This window comes from Quercus robur, chromosome 9, assembly GCF_932294415.1.
Source record: "Quercus robur chromosome 9, dhQueRobu3.1, whole genome shotgun sequence".
Taxonomy (NCBI): Eukaryota; Viridiplantae; Streptophyta; class Magnoliopsida; order Fagales; family Fagaceae; genus Quercus; species Quercus robur.
Window position 1 is genome coordinate 47,622,854 of NC_065542.1, and position 15,279 is coordinate 47,638,132.

General features: G+C 33.3%; 1 protein-coding gene across 1 annotated transcript in view; it reads left to right on the forward strand.

Moving 5' to 3' along the window:
• LOC126698779 (TPR repeat-containing protein ZIP4-like) overlaps positions 1-15,279 on the forward strand; it is an 84,744-nt gene that overhangs the window by 4,018 nt on the left and 65,447 nt on the right. The window lies entirely within an intron of this gene.

Consider the following 15,279-nt stretch of genomic DNA (forward strand, 5'->3'; position numbering starts at 1 on the left):
TAAAATAGAGTTGGGTTAGGTGAATTATATCCAAACCGTGTCTCTCAATAACCCAGGTTCGACTGAAACTCTCTCAAACTTAAACTAAATCCCTTGGGCTCAGATCTGTTCAAATTGGGCCCTTGTCTAACTAAGCCCATATTTGAGCCCAACTTAAACAAAAATATCCAAAATAAAAACCCTACTACGTTAAATAATAAAGAACGACGTCGTCTCTTTCTTGGATTGTTGATAGTTGAGTCGGTGAACGAGTTTCATTAGGAATTCCGAATACTAAAAGGAAACAATTGTTGGGTATTTATAAGTTTACATTGCATTGAATAAATTTTACATTATCTTTTTTAAAATCTGCTTGAGATTACAGAGCAGATTTACGCTTCTTCTTCCTTCAAAACCCACTCTGATCTGTGTATTTCAACTTCAACAACCCATGACTATTTTTTCTAATCTCCTGGGCTGTTTGAAGAAGAAGAAGGTGCAACATCATACCCACAATAACGTAGCACTAGAACAAGAACAACGTCAAAATACGTATGCCTTTTACAAACACATAGAGAAGCAGAATCAACTCAACACTAACTTCTTGAGTTTCCAACCTCATGTTACTGAGTACCTAAGAGACTCTATGGTTGATTGGTTGACGTCCCTCCATTTTTCTCTCCCTCTTACACAACCGACTCTCTTTCTCGCAGTCAATATTTTCGATCGTTTCCTGTCCGTTGAGCTTGTGTTGTCTAAACATGACTTGAAAATGGTGGCTATTGTTGCATTAGTCATTGCCTCTAAGTTCGAGGAGAGACGGTTTCCTTGTGCTCTTACCTTAATGGAGAATGGAGTCGGTAGTAATTACAGTCAACAACAGATAATTGCTATGGAAAAAAATATTCTTCAAAAACTGGGGTGGAAGTTATTAGTTCCAACCATCCTTTTCTTCTCGGTTGAAATTTTAGATTCTTGTGGGTATTTTGATCGAGAATTCAAGAATATGGCATTCTTTTTTGGTGAAGTGACCCTTAACGATTACCATGCTACGATCAGTTACTCTCCATCCACACTTGCTGTCTCTGCCATTTATGCTGCAATGTGCGTGCTAAAGAAAAGCCACGGTTCCAAGAGGAGATTTCTTAATACCAATCAATCTCATTCGAAAAAAGAAGTCATCTTCTGTGCTGAAATGCTTCAACGGCTGGCGAATATGGCACCTAATGGGAAACTAATGAGAACGGTTTCTAAAAAGTATTCTGATGAAGTTTTGCTGGTGCATTCCAAAAATATGGTTTCTATGTTTTTTGTTTTCTGTTTTCATTTTTTTTTTTTTTTTTTTTTTTTTTTTTTTTTTTTGTTGTAAATTTTAGTGTTTATTTATTTATTAATAAAATCTAGTATTATTTTAGTGGTTTCAATAGGTGCTTTGGGTCCAATTATATCACAAAATGGTGATAATATCATTTTTTTTTATAACATAATGTCACCTTAAACACACTATGAGTGATAATATGGACTAATTTCATTTACATTTTTAAAAGGGGAAAAAGCAAATCATTTCATTTCATTGCTATGTCCAAATTCCCCAAAAAAGTGATTCAATTTCTCAAAATGTAAATGTCATGCAAAAGCATATCCAAGCTGATTCAATTTCTCAAAATGTAAATGTCATGCAAAAGCATATCCAAGCTTTCTTACCAATTGCAGGGCAGGAACATTTGTAGGCTCTCCTGAAATTTGGGCGTTCTCATTAGTTGATTGTTCCCCAGCCAATTGTTGATCTTGGTTTGAACTTATATAGCTTGAATCATCCTTGCTCCGCATCTTTGATTTCAAGGACTTGGATCTCGAGTCCAATGAGTGGCTGAGAGGACAATGAACATCATGTGCATCTAGATTTTCAGTGTGAGACCACAAATTGGGCAATGACTCTACCAGTTGCCCAACTTCGTTACCAGAAACCTTACGACTTCTAGTTATTATAATGGGGCTTGATGTTACCTTTGATTTTTCTATCTCAATATCTGTTAATTGATTCTCTTGAACAAACTTTTCAGATGAATATGACTCAAGTTCATATATAGCTAGAGGTCTAAATTGTTTTTCCCCTGAAATGAAACACAAATTTGACCAAAGAAACTTGATTTTTTAAGAATAATCTGTATCACATGTTAAATATTAGCATTGATACACCATGTTGAATATGCTAGTATAAATGCGGAAGCGAAAGCATAAAGTATAAAACACAATAACACACGAGAGTTACGTGGTTCAGCCTAACGGCCTACATCCACGGAGGAAACCCTAAAGGGCTACATCAATAATATATTATAGTGTAGTACAAATCCTGTGTTACAATGAATCATAACATGTGTATATATAGTAGACTAAACCCTAGACTAATAGACTTCTAGTACAAGTAGGAGACTTGACTTACACACAAAGTAGAATTAGGCTTGGGTCTATGCTAATGGGCTAATATATCTCTAACACCCCCTCTCAAACTCAAGATGGAAGCTTGATGAAATCTTGAGATTTGATAAGGTTGAAAAGATCCCTTAAATGAAGTTTGGCTCTGTAACGGTAGTTTGACGAAAGCAATGGTTTTGCAGTGTTGATGCGACTTCTAACGGTGGCTTGACTATACCGGAGAGTTTTGATGGCAGTAGTAGGAAGCCAAAGAAGATGAACGCAGCGAAAAAAAAACACCGAGGAAGACAAAGATTGCTCTTAAATATACCGCAAGGACAGAAAACCATGGCCACAAGAAGGTGGCTCTGATACCATGTTAAATATTAGGATTGATACACCATGTTGAATATGCTAGTATAGATACGGAAGCGAAAGCATAAAGTATAAAACACAATAACACACGAGAGTTACGTGGTTCAGCCTAACGGCCTACATCCACGGAAGAAACCCTAAAGGGCTACATCAATAATATATTATAGTGTAGTACAAATCCTGTGTCACAATGAATCATAACATGTGTATATATAGTAGACTAAACCCTAGACTAATAGACTTCTAGTACAAGTAGGAGACTTGACTTACACACAAAGTAGAATTAGGCTTGGGCCTATGCTAATGGGCTAATATATCTCTAACATCACAAACATGAGAGTAATGTTATGTGAAGTACAAATTTTCTTCTTCTCCCTTTGTTTTTGGATAGGTTAGTACAATATAATTCGGGTTGATAAACTACAACGATAGTTTATATGTTGGCAACAGAATTTTCTAAGAATGGAAAGAACAAGGAACCTAAATGCCTCAATAAAGATGTGTGCATGGGTTTATTGACCAAAGACTTGTATGGATCAAAAATAGCAAAAGGATAAGCAATGATTTGATATATTTTGACAGTCACGTTTCCTTCACAAAAATACCACGACACATAAATGAGGTAGACTAATACAGGCGTATTTAGTAATCTAGTATTTCATTCCCCTAACCCAAATGTTGCACAATCAATTGTGAACCACATCTCATGAAACAGTGATCACTAGTTAAAACATCTCCTTTCTACTTCCCTTAGCGCCAAAAACCTCACCTATAAAGCAAAAAGGTACCTACTTTCCATGCTTTAATATCGAAGCCTCTCTCAAGCATTCCTCAATTAAGCTGAATTTTGCAGCTACTATACACTTGCGTTTATCTTTAAGTGCTTGAAAATGTTTATCGAGTTCATCAAGAGCATTGTCTGCTTTCTTTTTAACATGAAGACCGTAGTAAGCATGCGCAATTCTCTTCAAATGGTCAAAAGCAGATTGGATTTTAAATTTTGCAAATGTTGGATATAATACAACAATTTACTTTTGTGATAAAGCAAAAGGGCCAATATACAGATCTAACAATAAGCAATAACATAGATAGATGTGAAAGGCAAATACAATTAATAAATACTGAATATATATAAATAGAAATCTGCAAATAATTAAAGACTTACAGACCAAATGCGTAAAAGGATGAACAATTGAGATCAAGTCTTGTGTTTGACACAATCTCCTTAGAGCAGATTTTGCCCCTCACACTTTCACTGTGGTGCTTTGAGACTCGTGGACATCTGCCTTCCAGGATAAAATGATCTTCAGCACGAAAACGAAGCACACAAGGTCGTGCTCTGCGAACTACTCAATGCCTCTTTCTCTCTCTTTGACACAAAATGAATGAACAAAAATCTCATTGGGAGAGTTTTCTCTGAAAGTTTTTTTTTTTTTTTTTTTTTTTTTTTTTTTTTTTTTTTTTTTTTCATGAATGAGGGGCAATGAAACTATACGTAACTTAAAACTGAAATATTGTTTCAGAGATAACTGCTGTATACAGACTTACTAACTCAAAATAAAATAATAAAAAATATTATTATTAATTGGATAAGTGGGCCTAGTCCATACATGCCTAAAGCCCAACCCAATATCCAACTCAAACTCATATTCTCTATCATTTCTAATGTGAGACTCAGATTTTCACCACTTATAATAACATCCTCAAGTGAACATAGAAAACATCAATTTCTTATTCACTCGATGCTATTTTTCAAACAGCGAATTGTAAGATCTTCAAGCTTCTCCACCAATTGAGAAGCAAATCTTTTGTTATATCCACAACCATGGTGTTTATCATGCTGTATACACACTCACATAACATGTAAAATAAATACATTTTCACCATTGGCCTAAACATAGATGTGACACTGATATATATCCCCATGCTTGGAAAGCAACTGCTTAAGGATAGGGGCCAACCTCAAAGGAACCATGTAAGCTACAACACTGGCAACCTTTTCTTTAGGAGCCCACTTAGAGCTAACCTCGATAATCTCCTGTACACTATTAAATGATTCAGGTATCTTTACACCACGATCAAGAATCTTCACAAATCGTGTATAAGCCTTGTCAGATAATAGGAAAGCTTCATGGACACTGTCTTCTTCATCATGGTCATCCTCTTTATCAATAACTTGTTTCCTTTCTTGAGCCCTCAATGCACTATTCAATTGCTCAATATCATCTTTACTCCAAGATTATAAAATATCAAATAAAGTCAAAGCTTTCTTGACTTGTTCCTTTTTTATTTTATTTTTTGCACCATATTCGCTGTGTTTTTACAAATCAACTTAACATAATGTCCAAGAGTACTCCTCAATTCTACGTCTCCATACTCTCCCTTTAGCAATGATATTACCTAGGAACCAACTAGAGATTGAGTCAAGAGTACAAACCAATATATAGTATAATGTTCAACAGAGGAAGATCGAATGCAAAACTATTGAAACACCCCCTCCCCCCAAACCAAGGATCTCAAACAAGGAACATCAAAAGCAATTACAATTCAAATGTTCTATTGATTGTTGCTTTGAACCTATATTTTGAGCCTTATTTAAATATATCATATTGATTAGCAGAGATTTTAGTTCTCTTCTGTTCTCAAGATAATATATATATATATATATATATATATAAAACTGAAGCTTTTGAAGGTCCCACCATTTTCCATGTCAGCACAATATTAAAAAAAAAAAATTAAACGTAAAATAAACTTTTTTTAAACCCGACTATGTCTTTCCCTTTCACGAAGACTCTGCCTTTTCCTTTCACGATGTTATGCCTTCTCTTCCTTACCTTCCTCTACCAGCTCCTCCTCCATCAGACCCAAGGCAAACCAACGGCAAAGCATCTAAAGACACTTACCCACCATACCCACAAATTCCTCAATCAAAACCCACCATACCCACAAACCAAAAGACCAACTCCACCAAACCCGTTTCCCATTTTTCAACTTTCAAAGCATTTGATAGAAGAAGAAGAGAAGAAAGGCAGTGGATCTTATTGTGGGAAAAAAAAAAAAAATTAAAGAGAAGATGAAAGAGATGACAGAGAGATATGTTGGGCATTGTGAGAGAATATAAGAGACTTACAGTAAAGATTTGGGGCATTCAAATGAAGAAGATGAAGACTATAAGAAGAGAAGAGTCAGAAGACAAACCAACAATCTAGACTCTAGACTCCTTCTTAGAAGAGATGAATCTTAAAAAAAAAAAAAAAAAAAAAAATATCGTAAGATCAGCAAACGTGTTACTAAGCCTAAGTAGTTTCAAGTTTCAATGTATTAGTTTCCAGCTTTTTCTAGAGTAGAAAGCTAAAGGCTGTTTTTTTATTATTTAAAAAAAATAAAAATAGTGAGTGGTTGATAAAGGTGCTGGTAACTTGACAATACTTATCCAAGAGTACTATTTCTACTATTTTTAGAATTTATATATATATATATATATATATATGAAATAAAGGATTCTTTTTGTACATGCAAGAGGTGCTTTGACTTTCATATTTATTGGCTTGTTATAGTTAATTATTTGCATATGTGTAAAGTTTAGATATAGTAATTGCCATTGTATATTTAAAACTTTTATGATTGACCTCTTACAGTATGGTTTTCATATTAAATTATGCATGATCCCGGTACAAACAATCATAATGTTCATCCACATGTTTTTTATATTTTAACTTCTTTGTGCTCATGTGGAATATGAGTATCATCTAATATTCTAGATTACAGAGTATAAGAAATATATTTATTAAATATAAAATGATATATTTGCCTATCATGATTTGTATAGAGGAAGCATTCATTTATTACATCTTTTTTTTCATTAGCATATCTTGCAGTAATTGTATACAATTGTTTAATTTTCCTTTAATGTTTGATTATATTTCAAATATAATTATACTTTTGTAGCATGCTTAAAGTAAATATATATAATTTTTGAAAAACTATCCCGTGCATCGCACGGGTTAGCGACCAGTTTTAATAAAAGATACATGTACACATAGTATATGCTGCTGCATAATAGAAGTCTCTTATATAAGGAGAAAATCTTCATATATTTTGTTATTAAAAAAAAAAATCATTTAACTACATGACCCTTTATTTTTGGCCATATCTTAACTTCGCAAATTGGTTGAAATTTTCCTGCGCTTTTTGTGGATCTATGACTAATAAAAACAATAACAGAGCCATTATTAATGATTTTTTGACTTTAGTAATTAGATAGTTGAATAAGATTTTAAAGAAATGGCTTGCAAATAAATCTCTTTTAGGTTTGAACCTACATTCAATAAGCCATGTGTAACTTTGAATTTAAGTAGTTTTTGAAGTTCTGCCTTGATGACACATTCTACACCATGACATATTTTCTGTAAGTTACTGGTTTCCACCATATTTTACAAACACACGACATTAACGAGCCGTGTTTATCCAATGCTATGCAATAGTTATCATTGACATGGTCGCGAAACTTAACATTACTACAATTTATGTTTTAACATGCTATCCGGAATTTTTTCCGTGTCATAAGTCATAACTTATTATAATTATTATTATTTTGAGTTAGTCAAAAAGAGTAAAGGGATAATAATTTAGAATGCAACTCAAGTCTCAGGGTGATTTCAATAGTGAAATAAAAAAGAACTTCGCTAGTAGCTAGTCGGTTATAGTTTTAAATTTCGGATCTTCAAAAATAATAATAAGATTCTCTATATATATATATATATATATATACATACTAATCGCTAACCCGTGCTATGCACGGGAACCTATCTATGTGTGGTAAACTAAAATGATTTTATAAAATTTTAAATTGATTAAGAAACTATATTATTACATGAATTGCTCTTGTATAACTTCAATTTGTATTACAATTTGATAAAGAAGTCATTGTTTGAACGTGCAATGACTTAACGAAAAATATTAAAGAAGTTCATGACTATAAACCTATAACTATTGAAAAGAATCAACAGATTAAGAGCTTAAAAATTATAAAAATATATGTGTGTGTGACTACACAACAGAGAAATATAAGAGAAAAATTAGTTACACTCAAAATAATAATTCATGGTTATAATCATTGAAATTTTCCAGATAGTTTTAGATATTACAAAAATATAACTCAAAAAGTCAGATGTTAAAACTTCCAAAAGTCCAAAAAATATTAAGGAATCATAAGATTTACATCCTATAAATTATTGAAACAAAACTATATATATATATATATATATATGATTTTATAATAGAGAAATATAAAAGAAAAATTGATTACCTTCAAAAGAATAATATATGGTATAGTTGTTGAAACCTGCTAAACATGTTCAAATATTGCAAAAACTAACACAAAAATTCAGATGTGAAAACTTCCAAAATGCCAAAAATATACGACTATTCAAAAGAGAAAAATAAGAAGAAGAAAAAAGTACATGAACCTATAAAGTAATAAGTTTTAAATTTTAATGGGTCTAAACTTTAAACAATGAAAAAAAAAATCACATGTTAGGTTGTGTTCCTAGCAACCCTGAAAGAAAAAGTAAAGGGAAAAAAAAAACCATGAAATACCATCAAGTAATAAGTTTTAATGGGTTTAAACTACAAACAATGAACAAAAATAATCATAAACAATCAAAGGTGCAGGGTTTGGTTATCAAGATTAGATGGTTCTAAAACACAACCTTTCAACATTGATTTAGGGTTTTAATGTGTGTTTTCTTTGTGAAAATTTGAGTGAGTATGAAGGGTTTCGACCTTGGCAGAAGTTTATATTTGTGAAAATTTTTGTTATAGAATTTTAGTTGAAATATAATTTTCAAGCTTTTGAAACAAATATCTAATAGAGTTTTATTTAAACTAAACTATTGTAATACTTGATAAGATATAAAACCAAAAATAAAAAGAATCTAAAATAAAAAGAAAAAGAAAAAGAAAATAGTGATGACGTGGAAAATTGTGGGAGTTCCGAAGGCTTCGGTTTTATATATATATAGATTAGGTTACCCTAGAGATGACGCATTAAGTTCAGCAACATAATGACATTCTGCACAGTGATAGATGGGTAACAGTGGGTCTCTTTCTTCCTCACAAGCATCACAGTACAATTTGTAGAGCAAGACTTAGGTACAGTACTTAGGTGCTGTTTCTTAGGTTTTCCTTTTAAAATTATGTCATATGGATTTTTTTTCTCTTGGGATGGAAGTATATTTTTAAGTTAAGTAACCACATGGTTGAATTTTAAGAGGGGAACCTAAGGAACAACACCTAAGGTACTGTACCTAAGTTTTGTCCCAATTTGTATGTCTTGTCTTCCTCTTCCTCTTTCTCTTGAAGTGGAGAATTTGTAAGGACAAGGGGATGTAGATGACATTTAATTTTGATAGTATATGGTAGTGGACCACAGATAAGATGGAGATTAAGATCACAATAGAGACAGGTGAAAGAATATGATTCACAAATATTGTATCGGCAAACACCGCAATCAAGTTTATTTTTCTCTATATTGTGGTCCCTGAATTGTAGAAGGTGACCATTACCTTCGTATGTTATGGCAGGCAACATTAAAGTGCTGCATTCAGCGTGCAAGAGGAAATCACATTTGTAATCCTCATATATGTAGGCGATGCTTTGACTATGTTGTTGTCCACAAGTGAAAGGAAGGATTAACTTGCGACAGGCATTGCAAAAGCTTTCATTATTCATGAATAATTTATCAAAATAAGAATAGGACTCACTAATATCACTGCGCTTGAGCAGGGTGAGAGGGTGATATGGATGGAAGGGATGGAAGATCTGTTGCGGCAACTCAAGGCATGATTTGTGAAAGTAAATGTCCTTAACAGTATTTTGAGGAAACTCTTCCACAAACATAAGTAGGACCTGTACTGCAGCCTTTCCCACAAACACAACAATTATTTACTTCTTCTTCATCATCCAGCAGCTGCTTGTTCTTACCAAGCATCAATGGATGTCCGTGGAGAAAGTGGTGAATCTGTTCTTCATTGATAGCGGTGGTGGGTAATAGAGCGCAATCAATATCGATCACACAACAGCTCTGTTTACAGCTATAGTACCAAAACTTAGGAGGCTTGCTGAGATGTTCTCAACAAGCTTTGCAAGTAATACCTTGATCTGACTCATTAGTGCAGATGGATAGAAGATGGGGTTGATAGAAGTGTTGGATCTCTAGTGGCAACACTCTCTCAAAACATGATTTATGGATAAAGAAGAGACATGGGATGCAACCATAGGCTGTATCTCAATTCAAGAAGTAGTCTCCACATACAGGGCAATAAAAAATTAGCCTTCGGGGCATGTTCTCAAAGAGTAGCAATGGATGCTGGTGGTTAGGATGTGTACGAACTTCTTCTTCCTCTTCTTCATTTAACATAACCTGAATCATTAAAGTGCAGTCCATATCAAGTTGGAAATTGCACTCGTCACAGTGGAAAATGAGCCTTGTAATTTGTAAAATCACAATATTCTTCTCTTAGAGAGACAGACAAGAAATGATCCCTTTATAGAAAAGTTACATTTTTGCCAACCTACTTTATCATTCTTCTTTCTTTTTAGAGGGTCCATTTTGAATCCATGGCTATGGAAGTACCACGTAATTTTAAAAGATGACGGAGTAATGTTCAGTGCACGTGGGCACCAAAGTCCAGCCCATACCTATCAGTGCTCACTTAAACAGTTTATGATGTACAAGAATCTTATTTCAAATGGGAGACTTAATGCAACTGGCAAAGAATCCAAATTCAAATAAGATTAGGAATAGGAGGAGGTTGGCTTGCTTATAGAAGCAAAAAATGGTTGTTGCATAAGGTGTGCCAGAAAAAGAAGACACACACACACACAGGAGAGAGCAATGTATTGCTGCATTCAAGATAAATAATTAATGCGTGTGAAAGTAAATAAAAGAAGGTGGTTTTCTTTAGTTGTGAGACATACATTAAAGTGTTTAGATTTGATAATAGTGAATTGATTCGAAGTTTGTCCCATAGTTTTTCTTTTCAAGGAAAAAATGTTTTCTATGTAAATATTTTTATTCTTGTGTGTGATTAGCTGATTATTATTTTAAATTGATAATATATGTGATAATATTATTTGGAACCCAACAATTAATGTCTAAACAAACATTAATTTAACCAGAGTAAAACACACACACACAATAAGGAATGCAAATGGTGGTGGTCATTGTAGTGGAAGAAGCCCGGCCCATCTGAAGATTGAAGGTACTCATTTTCTTATCATCATCTTTTTCGTTTGTATCTAAAAAGTTTCTTGTCTTTGCTCTTATTGGTGACTCAACTCAATGTGAACTTTATTGTTTGTCATATATTATTATATAATGTATATATATAATATATGTACCTTAAAAACTTGGATGGCTACTGAGAAAATATGGTTAGAGAAATTTCTAAAATGGAATTTATTTTCTAGGCCCTTTGTGAAAACAAAAACCATGATTTGAAATGAGCCTGGCAATAAAATTTAGCTTTCTGAGTTCAGTTTAGCTTGATATGGATTAGAATAACATCAAACTAAAAGAAAAGTCCCCTCTTCATTGGTCTCCTTAACAACCAAAGAGTGTATTGGTTACTAAGGGTGTGCAACTAACTCGCAAACCCGCCAAAACCGACCCGACCCAACCCGACCCATTGGGTTGGGTCGGTTTTTAGGCCTTAGTGGGTTGAGTTAGGTTACAAAAAAATTTTTGATAACGGATCGGGTTGGGTTTGGGTCATAAAATTTCAAACCCGCCAAACCCAACCCGACCCACCCATGTATTTAATATATATATATATATATATAAAATATATTATATAATTAATAAATTTGTTAAAATAACCAGCTCTTCCTATCATATATAAAAGCTAATTAGTTCACACAAATCTTAGTAAATTACTATTTTTTTTAGTCATTAGTGTTATTTGCCTTTAAGGAGTTATGTTGATACTAATCTTTGGGTTTTTCTAATATATTAATATTAATATTTTTTTTTCTACTCAATTTTTATAATAAATAATAATAATAAATTTCCAACCCATGGGTTCAACCCTACCCAACCCGACCCATGTGGGTTGGGTTGGGTTGGACTAATGTGATGAGTTGAGTTAGGTTGAATTTTTTTTGACCTATTATGGTGGGTTGGGTCAAAAAATCCCCTCAACCCGACCCATGCATACCTTCCAAGTCAAATTAAATTTTGTCAAAAGAAAAGATTCTTATGGGATATTAATAATTTATGCTAACAACTGAATATTTAATTTCATTTTTTAGAACAAAATAATTTCTGTTCACTGTTCTTAAACCAAAGAATTTAAGAAATTTTTTCATAAAATTAATTTTTAATTTTGATTTTTGTGCATTGGTACACATCTCAAGTGTAGTACTTCACTTTTTAAGGGTTAAGAAAGAACCATGTCTTCATTCACAAATTATTTTGAATCATACAATTTCATAATGATTTGGTGTTTAGAATCTAAAGGCTTGCCTTGCAGTTGCAGTTGCAGTCAGTCTATGTAGCAGTTATTACACCACATGCCCCATTGATTTTTGGCTGAAACAGTATGGTTTACAATTTCTAATCACATTGCAGTGATAGTATTTGTCTACAACCAACAAAATATCAAAGACTACTTAAAGGTAAAAAATAACTAATTTTTTTCTTTTGTCGACATGAAGCACCCGATTTAAAGTTCATTATCCTTGTCAATAACTGTTTGCATGTTGAATAAAATTTGCTAAAAATCATCTCGCTTCACTAAGTTAGAACTTTTGATGATTGAAATAATATACTCTAATGGTGTCTTATTGAACGGCAGAAAGGGATAGGACTCAAAGAACTACGTAAAAAGAGGGATGGCAGGAAGAAGGAATCGTGGCCTTACACAAATGAAGATGTTCATCTATTATTTAAACAAGGAAACCATGAATAAAGAGCCTTTTGTTAGTGATCGTGGTAATTCCACTTTAGAGAAGCTAAAGGAAATTACAAATGGCTGATTTGTATTCAGTTCTGGATTGATTGCATCAATAGGGGCAAGGTTGAAGACGATTGAATTTGGGGATGACCGTTGGTTTACATCCAGATGCAACGCACCATTTCACTTATGTAATATAAGAGCAACGCACCATTTTGTATGTGTTTGTTATTTAAGCTTCAGGAGCTAGAACAGTGTCGTTTAAAAGAATGAGCCAGCCCTTCAAATATAATGGCGCGAAACCTATGTCGGTTTGAAGTTAGTTAGCTTTCCTGAATTCACGGAGCTGATTCGTATGATCAAGATCAATTCTGTTACTCTATACCTTAGGCAGATTACATTATATATATGGTTGTACTCTCAGATTATTAATCAAGCAAGAAAATCCATTTTTCTCATTCTCTTTTCTCTCTCTCTCTCTCTCTCTCTCTCTCTCTTTTCTGTTACATCTTTCTCTGAATATTTTCTCTCCACACAAACAGATATTAGTCTTAGTCAAGATTACTCTTTAAACACTAAGATTGAGCTTTACAATCCATTAAGAAAATCTTCACCTTTATCTGCCACTAATCTGGTCTTGTATTGTAAAAGTTTGATTTTAATGTGCAGGGTAACTAACAGTTCAAAAACAAAGAAAATCCTCGACAGTAGCAGGATAAGCAAGTCCAGACCATTAGAGAGTGTTCCAAGTTCAAACTGGCAACCAACTATGTTGAATGAGAGCTACAAGGGTAAGAGAAGGAAAGGTGATCCAGTTTCTTTTTCTAAAAATAGAGGTCCATGTCAATGGCTGGTTGTTTTGGCTAGACTGTTAAAGATTCTTTGACAGCAGCTTTTTGGCATTCTATGAAGGATGGCTATAGGATCACAAAAATGGTTAGTGTGTTTAAGAAATCATGAGAAAAAGATTAGTTTTCGAAATAACCAAAGGGTTAGAAAACTCAATCAAATACTCATAAAAACCGTTCTTACACCATTCGAAACTCACCAAGTATTTTGGGATTATTTTGACAAAGCTTCTGCTATGGGTGAAAAGTTGGATCTTTTTGTGGTGGAAAGTGGGGGCATTTATAGGTTTAGTGGAGGCTAAGGTTTGGTGGGACATTTTAATCAATCAACGGGCCTGATTGATTGACCAAAAATCCCACCAAAAAGGGGGGAAAAAAATCAATTTTAGGCTTCTAACCAAAAGAGTGCATACACACTCAGATTACACGCGTCTGTACACACGCGTACGCACTCTTTGTAAGCCTTTTTAAATTCAGCTTACAAAATGTGCTTTAAAATTCCTTGAATGTTGTTCATATGCGTTCTTCACATGTTCTTGGTTGTTTATGATATATTCATGCATGATACTAGCTTTGATCTTAAATCCATATCCAAAATGTGAAAAACATATTAATTTTATAATTTTTCCAAATGCTTGAATTTAGGATATCACCATTTAACATGTTGACACCCCATTTCGTTCTGACCAATATCCAAGCCTCCTGATCCCAATGACAAGAAATCAAATCGCTACCAAAATGATCAGCACCGTGTGTGGGGCCTAGCGACTTAATAAAACCCAAAATGTGAACCAAGAAACCAAGCCTATGCCCAAATCCATTTGCAAGCTCAAAATCATTTTTTAAAGCCCAATTTCCAAGAGGTTTACAAAAAGTGCATAAGCACTTATTTGAGTGAGTACGCACCTAAAGAGTGCATAAGCATCTTTTTAGGTGCATAGAATTTAAATAATCAACTAATATGCTTTAATCTTAAATTAACATTATATCAAAACAAGTTAAGGAAAAAGATTATACATGCATGCAAGATCCACACGGTGGAGGAGGAAGCTTTTCGTGGAGGTCTTAAGGGTGGAATAAAGAAGAAGAACTAAGAGAGGGAGAGTGAGGCTCACTCAATATCTTAAGTCTTACTCATTTCGGACCGAAATTGTCTTGTTCTTGTGCTCAAATTGAAGCCCCAAATGTCTAGTTTCTAGAAAAATTAACCTAACTCACAAATTTAAAATGGTATGAGAAATATCAATGAAATAGTGAAAAGATTTGTTGGAAATTAGTTTAAGCACAATTAATATTAATAGACCTCGAATTAACTTCCAATTAACATTAATATACCCCAATTACTTCCATTTCAGAATTATCAGCCCTAAATCATGACCTAATTATTGAAAACATAATTTCACCAATTACTCATTAAATAATTAATGTTTGATCATTTAATTAATCAAGTATGCGCAACCTTATCATAAGCTATAGTCATAGCCAATCAAATTATGACACATCATTAATTTCAAATTAATTATAATTATAATCAATTGTAATTAAGTATTCATAATCATATATAGTCGGACTTAATTTGTGAGAATGCATCTTGGCTTTTAAAACTTGATTTGACGATAACTTTCAATCCAATAGCCACAATTATGATACTTTTCTCCAAGGTAAAATTACTCTTTTACCCCCATGTGAGGTTAAACAATGGT